The sequence below is a fragment of the Octodon degus genome, unplaced genomic scaffold, assembly GCF_000260255.1.
Source record: "Octodon degus isolate 3935 unplaced genomic scaffold, OctDeg1.0 scaffold00046, whole genome shotgun sequence".
Classification (NCBI taxonomy): Eukaryota; Metazoa; Chordata; class Mammalia; order Rodentia; family Octodontidae; genus Octodon; species Octodon degus.
The window spans coordinates 10287108-10296411 of record NW_004524622.1 but is presented as its reverse complement, the minus strand read 5'-3'; the positions used below and the strand labels follow the sequence as shown (position 1 = coordinate 10296411).

General features: G+C 43.8%; 1 pseudogene; it reads left to right on the top strand.

The window, feature by feature from the left end:
• Positions 1–404: 404 nt before the first annotated feature.
• On the top strand, positions 405–731 carry LOC101560203 (annotated as a pseudogene).
• The last annotated feature ends 8573 nt before the right edge of the window (positions 732–9304 follow it).

Here is a 9304-nt window from a genome sequence, read left to right as displayed (position 1 = left end):
CAAATGACCATACCAGTGAAACACACAGACCATCAATGTTTTAGAGGGGGTACAAATGCAGATTTCTTGATATTTTTGACATTGCTAACTTGTAACCCTAAAAATCCCAGTGTTCAGCCCCTACCCATCCAGGGAGTAGCTAGGATGATAAATCGGCTCCAGAGAATCAATAGTGCCTTTGGGGGCTTCCTATCTAATTCCAGAGTGATTAGACATGTCTTCTGGAAACCAATCTTTGCCTTGTAAAGTTACAGTGTATAGACACTGCTCTGGGCATCTATCCCAAGCATTGAGTAGGGTTAGGCCAATGAGAATAGGAGTGATTGATTGATTGATTGATTGATTGATTGATTTCCAAAATAAGGGGACTGGTCGCTTCACTTTCTACCCACTTGCTGGTCATTATGCCAAAGAGGAAGTCTTCAGATAATAATACAGAGGGCAAAGATGGATTCAAAGTAACTGAACAAGAACCCCCAAGACAGTCTGCCAGATTGTCCTTGAAACCTGCTCCACCAAAACCTGAACATATACTGAGAAAAGCATCTACCAAGAAAGAACCTAGATCAAAGAGTAATGCAGGTACTAAAGGCAAGAGGGAAGAGAAGGAGGAGGCTGGTTTAGAAGGTACTACGCCATCTGAAAATGGTGAAACTGAAGTCCAAGAGGCACAGAAAACTGAATCTGTAGATAACGAGGGAGAACAAATTGGCACAAAAGGTTGGGGGTGATTTTATGTACTTCTCTGGACACCTTTTGAAAGATGCTTTTACCAAGTATTTTGTAAAGGTTAAATTTTTAAGACTCTACTAGTTGGCATACAAGATACGTAAGAATGCACATTAAAAAATAATACAGGCTTTTCCACTAAGTTGTCCTATGCTGGGAGCTAACCACATGTAATCATCCCATATCTGAAGGTAGTCATCCCGATATGTATGTTTGTTGCCTGTCATAATAGAACCTTTACTCTTATTTAGTCGGGGTTCTACTAGAGTCTATAGAAGCAAGTCTTACCCTTGCTTAGGTAAGCACAGGGGCCAGGGTTCAATCCCTGATACCACATGTCATGCTGGCCCCCCACTCCGGCACATCGAGCTGGCGATGGAGTCTGGGCATAGTGGTATACACCTGTAATCCCAGCACTAGGGATTTAGTGACATTCTTAGGAAACATTTGATTATATCCAGGATCACTAAGGGTGAAGTTTATAGGCCATTCTGTTATCTCTTAATAGTGGGGTGACTAAGAACCCCTGAAATTTTGCATGTCTCCTCCATGTAGTCCTACAGCTGACTCTAATCATCTCCCTGAAGTAGGGATATGTACCAAGGGAGTCCTGACTGAGCCACAAGGGGAGCAGACCACACATCTAGCAAGATGTTTGTTGCAACAACTCTATATACTTTTGTGCCCACACTAGGGACGAATTGTACTCTCCTTTAAGTGGAAATTATTAAACATCCCAAGAGTAACATCTTAGATTACTTATCTGAAGATTTTACTTTCTTTTTGAAAAGAATTTTAAGTCTCCTATGTCTTTACAAGAGTGTTCTGGTGGTTGTTCACACTCAGCGACAGTCTCTGGGTCCCAGGACTTGAGTTAGGTGTGCTGTATCTAGGAGTCCAGGCTGCTACCGTGGTAGATGATGGAGTGACCAGGATCACAGCATATGCTCCTTCTAAGTTTCTTCTAGGGAAGAAAATTATGATGAGGGAAGAGATTGTAGCAGCATTAAGTCTCCGAGTGGAACATGGGGTTTTCTTTCCCTTCAGGCTGAGCATCTATTAGCTGTTGAAGAGTCTGTTGAAATTTGGCCTGAGAGTTGCCCTTATTTAGTAAGGCATCTGTCTCAGTTACTTTTCATTTGTTGCTGGACAAAATACCTGACACCCAAAATGAAGGAAGGAAAGGTTTGTTTAGCTCACAGTTTGTGGAGGTTTCTGTCTATACTCGGCTGGCTCCCAGGCAGAGCGGCACAGACCAGAGGGCAGCAGTTCACGGCAGCAGAAAACATGAAGAAGAGCCAAGTAAAGGGCAGCAGCTGTGGCTTCTAGCCAGCCTCTGTCCCCTCCTTATACTGTAAACAAGCTACCCTGGGCTGCGGATGTAGAATTCATGCAGTGTCCACAGCCTCCTCTCGCACAGGATGAGGATGTTTACAAATGAAGAATCCTGGCACTCTGCTGAGTCACGTAATTAAACTTCTAAACTTCTCCAGTTGACACAGTGTATCAACCAGTACAGAATCTATTTCTTTAACAAAGAGAAAATCATTAGTTAGAAAAGGGCATCAATAAAGCATTACAAGTGAATATCTATAAAACAGAAAAATCACAATAGGCAGTAGATGATTCAGTCTCAGAAATCATCCCCAGATTTGGACATTCAAGAGTGATTTCAGGCCTTCCTTTAAGGGTCAGTGAAATAACTCAACAGACTAAGCACTTGCTTAGGTAAGCACAAGGGCCTGGGTTCAATCCCTGGCACCACATGTTGTTCTGGCCCTGCCCCCCAGCACATCGAGCTGGCTATGTGGTGGCATGGTGGCGTATGCCTGTAGTCTGGGTGTGGTGGTGTATGCCCGTAATCCCAGCACTATGGAGGCAGAAATCAGGAGGATCACTACGAGTCTGAGCTATGTAGTGAGACCCTGAAAATAAATTTAAGCAGCAGTCACACAGCTAGGCACTCTCTATCACCTCCATTGTGCATGGAGGCCACACTCATTGGGAAAGGTAGAAAAAAATGAATGACACTAAAGAAACATCTTTGAAAAATGTCCAGGAAACCCACCTACATGAGTAGAATTGAGCTGCCAATGTGCTAAAGTCAGGCTAAGACACTTCTTCAGGCAGAGCTCACATCTCAACCATCTATTGTATTGCTCAAGAGAGTGTCTTTCCTGTGAATAACTCTGAGGCCATCTGGTATAGATCTTGTTTTGTCCTAAGTGAAAGGTTTGATATCAATATTTAATAACTTTCCATTGGCTAGCTCCAGGAAGGGACAGTGTACCTCATCTGATTGTCACCATCAGATGGAGGGAACTTAGACCCAGGGAAAAGAACTTACATGCACTCAATCTTTGACTGAAAATATTCAGGTCAAGTATAATCACAGGACACTTTCCAGATCAGGGAGCACCTGATAGGAGGCCCCTGAGCTGCTTCTTTTGCAGCTGCACCAGAAGTCCATGACTTTGGGACTCTTTGTCAACTCTTGTTTGGTGCCCTCTACAGTGAATTATCAGCACCTCGGAAAGCATATAGACAGATGATAAAAGTTCATCTATCTCTTTATGATATTTTAGGGGAATCTACTGGCTGTTAGGTAATTCCCTTCTTTCATATAACAGCATGAATATACAACACTGGGAAAGTGTACTTTGGTTTTTTGTTGTTGTTGTTTGTTTGTTTTTGTTGTTTTTGTGGAACAGGGGATTGAACTCAGGCCCTTGCACTTGCCAGGGAAGCATTTATTCCACTGAGCCATCTAATATAGACAGATGATAAAAGTTCATCTATCTCTTTATGATATTTTAGGGGGAATCTACTAGCTGTTAGGTAATTCCCTTCTTTCATATAACAGCGTGAATATACAACACTGGGAAAGTGTACTTTGTTTTTTTGTTTGGTTGGTTTTTTTTTTTTTTTTTTTTTTTTTTTTGTTTTTGTGGAACAGGGGATTGAACTCAGGCCCTTGCACTTGCCAGGGAAGCACTTATTCCACTGAGCCATCTCTCCAGCCTAGAAAGTGTATTTTGAATCAGTGTGTTGACTTTCTGTTCTTCATTGAGTTGCAAAGCCCTTGTCTGAACTATGACTCCTGCTAGCTTGGCATTAGTCTCAGGAGCCAGTAGGAAGCCTTCAACTGATGTGGTCACTACTGCACACCCTGCCTTTTTTGTCCCATGTTCAAAGAAGGAGCCACCATCAGAGAAGAAGGTCAAATCAGAGTCAGTCAGGGGTGTACTTGTTGAGTCTCCTCTGGCTGTGTATGTGTGGAGAATTACCCTTACTAGTCATGTCTTTAAGTCTCAATTTTCTCTTTTCCTAGTAGAAAGGTGGCAGGGTTTAAGGAGGAGTGTGTCTTTAACTGAATGGTTGCTACTTCTAGAAGCAGAGCCTGGTATTTAACAAGTCAGTTTTCTGATAGCCATAGGCTCCTTCTGGAAGAAAAAAGTCCTGCCACATTGTGAGGTATATAGACAGTGGGATCTTTGCATAAAGTCAGCTTGGATTCCTCTGGTACCAGAAGAGCTACAGTAGCCACAGCTCTAAGGCACAGGGTCCATTCCTTTGTTAAATGTCTAATTCATACTCAGATACAGGAACTCCCAAAGCCATGCTCAGCCTTTCATCAACATATAGGTTCAAGGGCCAGCCAGATAGCTCAGCAGACTAAAGTGCCTGCTTAGGCATGCACAAGGACCAGGGTTCAATCCCCAGTGTGAGACTGTGAATGAGACTGGGCATGGTGGCACACGCCTGTAATTCCAGTGCTTGGGAGGCTGAAAACAGGAGGATTACTATGAGTCTGATCTGTGTAGTGAGACCCTGTAGACCCTGTAATATATATATATATATATATATATATGGTGTACACTAAGTAAGCTCAGTGCTGGGGCATCTAGAAGTGCTTATTCAAACTTTTGGAATGCAGTCTGACAATCAGATTCCCAGGTTAAAATATCTGCTTTTTGTGTTTCTTTTATAAGCTAATAGAGGGGTTGTGCAATTTCACCGTATACTGCTAGCTAAAGGTGACAAAAGCTTGAAATATGTAGGACTTCCCTTAGCTGTTTTAAAATCTTGGGCTTCAGGAAGGAGGATATTGGTTTAATTCTCTTTTCCCCAGTCTTTGGGTTCTCTTAGATGCAATAAAACCTAAGTATTTTACCTCCAGTTTGCAAAGTTGTGCCTCAGACCTGGAGACCTTATAATCTGCCTGCTGGAAAATGTAAACAAAATAAGATATCTGTCCCTAGAAGAGCAACTGGACTTTCAGACACAATCAAAAAAGAATGGGTAAAAAGAAAGCCATCCCAGCTACAGCCCAAAGGGTGTAGGCAGAGCCACCTCTTCTCAGTGGCTCCTTTCACTGAAGTATGATGACTAGGAGGCCAGAGCAACACTGCCAGGGCTCAGGAACAGACTGCTTGCTTTTCCCTATTAGAAGTGCAGCCCGTGGGTACAAACGGACCCCCAGCCAAAGGAAGGTTCACGGTAGGTCCGCTGGTCCATGAATCCAGAATAGTCATTCTTTCTGTTCAAAAAGCATAATTAGTTTTAGTAACTTGGCAGTTGATACAAATCCCACACTGGGTCTTTGATCTTTGGATAAGTGCTCTCATAGTATAGAAAATCAAACAGAAATTGCTACAATGCTGGTAGATTTTACAGAACCTGAAAGTAGCATGTTTTTACGGTAGTGTGCTGCTCTGGACCATGGCAAAGAGCCTGTGATCATGGGCCTCACTGATTGAATCACATATGCAGAAGTCTGGTCTGATAAGCATGAGGACGGCATGCTTCAGCTAAAGCTGAAGCATTTGCTCAAAATTAGTGATCCAGGGGACATGGTGCTGTCCTTCAGGATGCTACTACTATACACTTTGCTTTAAGGCAGATAGCTTTAGATGTCACCAGGTTTCCAATAGGAAGGATACATCTATTAATGAGCAAAGAGGCAAAAGGTCTTTGCATTGAAAAGGACTTTAAAAGAGGAAGCCCTGACCTATACTTTGCTAAGAAAGATGAGTGCATTCAGCTGAAGAGACTTGTATCTCAGTGTACAACTCTTCCTGAGAAAAATACCACAATAAAAACATTTCGATAAATGGTGCCCTTGTGTTGACAGCTTTGTCTCTTCAAGTGCCACCAATGTTTCCACTGGGGAGAAGGAGGCAGTCTGAAGGCCTCAAGCAACTGTCTCTTCATAGTTTGACAAAGACAATTTATAGCCTTTTCCTGGTTGTATATAAAGTGTAATGCAAAGGCAGCTTCAAGTATCACTGGCCATCCAAGCAGATGGTCCCTCCTAAATCCTTTTTAAATGAGATTATGGATCTGCCTTTGGTCATGAATACCTTCAGGACAGGGATTTTCAACTCGGGCAGAGAGTAGAGATGATTCAGAAAATTGCACAACCATCTGCAACCTCGGAAAACTCTATACGGACACCCCAGGCTGCCTGGTGGCGTTATCTCTCAGGAGCAGCTGTAGGATATGACAAGGGAGAGAAGGTGGCCCCACTGCCCTCTGAGGAGGCCAGGCTTACACAGGAAATTGTTATCTTGCCTCCCTTTGGGAACAAAGGGGGAGTTTGTTTGATGCAGTCTTCAAAAAAGAGTGGCCTTAGGGGTACATCTGCTGTATTTTCCTTGGTCCTCTAGTACTGTTTTTGTTTTTAATTGAACCAACATTTAAATACTAGAAGGGTTCACAGGGCAGACAAACTTCTAAGTTCTCTGGTCAACCCACCCTACTTCCTGCAAGGATCTGAGCCCAGCAGGGGCCACCCTCCTCCCACGAGACAAGCCTGCTCCCACCCACACTGTCCCCATCCTACTAATTTTCTTCTCATTGCAGAACCTGAGTGCTTTGTTCTAACACAGGCTTAACAAATATTTATCTCCACACACATTCCTGCCAAGATTGGGAAAAAGAATGCTACACTGAGAGGGCCACAAATAAAGAGGCTAAGTATTTTTTTCTCTGATAGAAGCCAGCTTCTTCAGTTCACATGTCTTTTATGGCGCTGGCCTATTGCTTTTCAGGCCTCACTGCTTTAGTTAGCCTGGTCCAGACCCTCTGTTCTATGGAGAGCACCCCTCACCACTCTTCTGAATTTAGCCTCTATCCAACCCCATGTTTTCCCATTGTAAGCTTCACCTCAGATTTTAACCACATCGACAGGGCACCATAACAAAGACCCTTCCTGGGACACAGAAGGGGCTGCAATGAGAACTTCCACAGAAAGAGTTGATCAAAAAGCATGTTGTACCATTTCATTTTAGCCACCTTCTCTCCTCCTCTAACTGATCAACACCCACACACCCAGTTGATCCAAGTCTCACTTTATTAAACGTACTAAGAAATAGAATTTGAGTGCCTCATGAATATTCCTTCCTTTTCATTCAAAACCACTGGGGTTGGGGGGGTAGGGTCCACTCAACTCAAGGACCTCTCCCCCTCTGTGGGGGAGGTATAGAGTTTACACTTTGCACCCAGGAGGAGCAGACTTTTAGGACAGAGATGGTCATTGCAGCAGATCGTCTGATAATTCAGCAGGCCAGAGTGCACAGTAGTGTGAGGCGGAAGTGAAACAGAGAATGGAGGTCGGCCATCCTTGCAAGGGGCGGTATTTTATCACTGACATTGTTTAGAATCACAGCACCATTCAATATTTACCAAATCAGTGTTTACAACAATGCTTCTTCTTCCATTTTGTTATTACTTGTCTATGGAAAAAGGACATTCTTAAGACCTTTACCCAGGGCAGCCATAACAATGCCCATGAGCATGACCACCACCACCACCACCACTACCACCACCAGTGCCGCTCCACCTTGATATGTACAGCTGCCCTCCACTCTGCAGTGGGCCTCCATTACATCTATCAATCCTCCACGGCCAGCCTAGAGCCACATTTAAGCTTGTTACCAAACCAAGCCTCACTAACTTCCAAGGCTGATCCCTACGCCTCCCCCAAGTTCTACAAGGTTGTGTAATCAAGCTCCCTTTCCACCTAGTCAACCGAGGCTTACATAGGTGAGGAGACTTTCCTAAGATCACACTAAAAGGTGGTGAAGCACAGAGAAATTCTAGCCCATCAGATTTCAGGTACTTGTGCTTTGTGTACTTGTGCTTTGTGCTTATACCTGGAGCTTTGTTTCTGGTTGGTTGCCCTGTCATCCCAGACCCTGGCCTGGGTCCTGCAGTGCAGTTTAGTTGGCTCACTGCCTACGTTTGATCATAGAGGAACTTGTGCTTTTCTAACCAACTATATTCAGGGGTCCCCTTATTCTGGGGTGCATCTGCTTTGCCAAGGATGACTCACACACACAGTTCACCCACTGTAATTCCTTAGTCCTTGGAGGGTTTGCTGCTTCTCTGTGAACAGGAACCAAACAACAGGGAAATGCAAGTGAATGTTTGGGTGTGTTCATGTGCATGCCTCTGCATGTGTGCGTGTGTGTGTGTGCGTGTGCGTGTGGGGGGTGTGTGGGTGTGGGTGTATAATGACAGAGGCGCACAGAATGGGAAATCTATTGGGTTAGAGAAAGACAGAGAAATGGAGAAAGTCTAGGTGTGGCAGATTCTGACTGTCTGCCCCTGCATACTTTATGCACATCGTTTCCTGCCTAGAAGACTTTTCCCTGGGTTAACGGTTCCCTTTCCTGCTTGCTGCCCTTCAGGAACAATTCCTTTGTTTGCTCGCTGAACAGTCAGTGCCTAGTGCACTAATGCAAATCCCCCTCATTACAGGGTAAAGAGCCACGTTTCCTGGTCTTTCTCTGCAGCCTCTCTTCCCCGTCTCTCAGGCCTGGAACCCGCTGCCCCTACACGCACTGCGCCGAGAGGCCAGACACACCAACGTTTTCATGCCGAAGAAGAAATTGGGATAAAGGTGTATTTTAAATTAGCAATGACATTTAAGTGCCACCAAGTGGTTTTAGAAATGGATTCTAATTTCATGAGTAATGCATATCTGTTGAAAAAATAGAAAATCTATTTATGCAAAGGCAAAATTTTCACCACACTTACAGAGAAGCATCATAACTTGTTATTCCATGTTATCCAAGCCTTTTCCTATTAATATGGTTGTGTGTGCATTGTTTTTATAATAAGCATGGGAAGTATGTAGTTCCATAACCCATTTTCTAAGGAATTATTATGGCTTTAGTACAGTTCAATAATTTTTGAGAAATGTAGCTTTCCCTATATTATACTCACTTAACTTTTTACAAGACATCATTCACCAAACAAGTGACAATGGGAGGGTCTGGAGCAAGAAGAAGCAATTTCTTAAATTACATTTCTGACCTGAGGTCAGCCTGTCATGTGCAAGAAATCATATATCTATCCTCTGCACCATTTTATTTAACCCTTCTATTCCGCTGATTCTACCGAAGGTCACCGAGAGGAGACGAAGCAGATTCACTAAGGCCTTCCGAATGTCACAGTGAAGTTCTCTAGGCTGGGGGTGGTGGCACAAGGCCTTAATTTGAGGACATTGGGAGATTGAGGCAGAAAGATCACGTGGTTGGGCCCAGCCTGGGCAAGGCAACCTGGAGAA